Consider the following 1,576-nt stretch of genomic DNA (forward strand, 5'->3'; position numbering starts at 1 on the left):
TTTACCAAACACATTAAAAAAAAAAAATCTTTTTTCATTACTTTGATTTTTTTTTTCTATCAACTTAAATGACATCCAAAAAGAAGCATTTAATTTTCTTTGCTATACCATTTATGAGACCGATTTATCCTAAAATCTCCACCATTCATCGCAAGAAATAATTATTTACCCATTTCACTACTGAATTCTCAATCACCATTTTTCCTTCGTTTTTGGTCAAGAATTCCTAATCACCATTAAGTTATTATTCTGTCGGGTAATTTTTCTTTTGGACAAGTCTTCGGGTATGTAATAGTTTAATTATTTTTTAATCTAAGAATATGTTTTGTTGTAATTGATTTTGGGCCTAGCCCTTCTTAGAACGTAATTTTTGTCCAGATCATTAAAAGAAGATTAGTGGATCCAGTAAAACAAGTTGGACAAGTTTTTGGTGAATTAAGAAGGCCTGTGACCCATTTAATAATTTTCCAAAAAATATCAAAAGGCGTGGTTGGACCTGGAAAAATAAAAAAAGATTTAGTTTATAAGGTATTCTTATTCTGACTAAAAAGAAATGCTATTAGCCCATCATGGGCATGGTCCAAAAAAAAAGAAGAAAGATTATTGGAATTTTTTTTTTTTTTACCAAAGATATGAAACTCAAACCCACAACCTCTAATTTGAGTATGGGGAGACTATGTCATTTGAGCTATTACTCATTGGCAAGATTATGTGATATATATTTCATAGAAGTTATAAAATTAATAATAATTAATCATTCATTTTACTATTTTATCAACTTTCTCATTTTAAAAAATCTAAATTCTAACCGAAACTGTTGTCTCTCACAAAAAATTAACAAAAAGTAGACATGATTGGTATTTACCTTGTAGTTTGACCAACAGTAACTAATTTCTCTTTGATTTTTTTGGTATTCAACGGGGCTTTAAAAAGCCCAAGAGAAATTACATGCTACAATCAGATTCACAAACAAAATAGAGTATGGTGACCCTCTATTTCCTAAATATACATACAACTTAATTAATTTGGGTTGGTCGAATGGTCAGTTCACTCGTCTGCTTAAGCAAGTGTCGGAGGTTCGAACCCCGCCTTGTGCATGCAGCAACTCATTGGCCAGCGGCAGACCCTTAAATGGAGCTCAGATCCACGACGAATTAGTCCTTAACCTATCAGGTTAGGGATATTATGGAAAACACAAAAAACCTATGCACAATTCCTAAAATTAAAACATAATAACATTCTTTGGAAATAATAAAATAAAAAACCCTAAAAATAGAAGTGCCTTATAGTAGCGAAATGCTAGAATCTAGAAACTCCCAATGCAAACAAAAATGATACTATAATTAACACTAAAATTCAATAATAATCCAATTTACAAAGTATTAAATAAATAATAAACCTAGGCATAGGAGAATCCAATTTCTCTCCTACAGAACCCTACATACAAATAAACACAATACACCCACCAAGCAATCCTAATTATTGTGTGACAAGAATCACTAACCAAATTTGTATCACCACAAGAATAACAGATAATTACATACATCAATCATACACCTCCAATTGAACTTAGAAT

The sequence above is a fragment of the Arachis ipaensis genome, chromosome B03 (assembly GCF_000816755.2).
Source record: "Arachis ipaensis cultivar K30076 chromosome B03, Araip1.1, whole genome shotgun sequence".
NCBI lineage: Eukaryota > Viridiplantae > Streptophyta > Magnoliopsida > Fabales > Fabaceae > Arachis > Arachis ipaensis.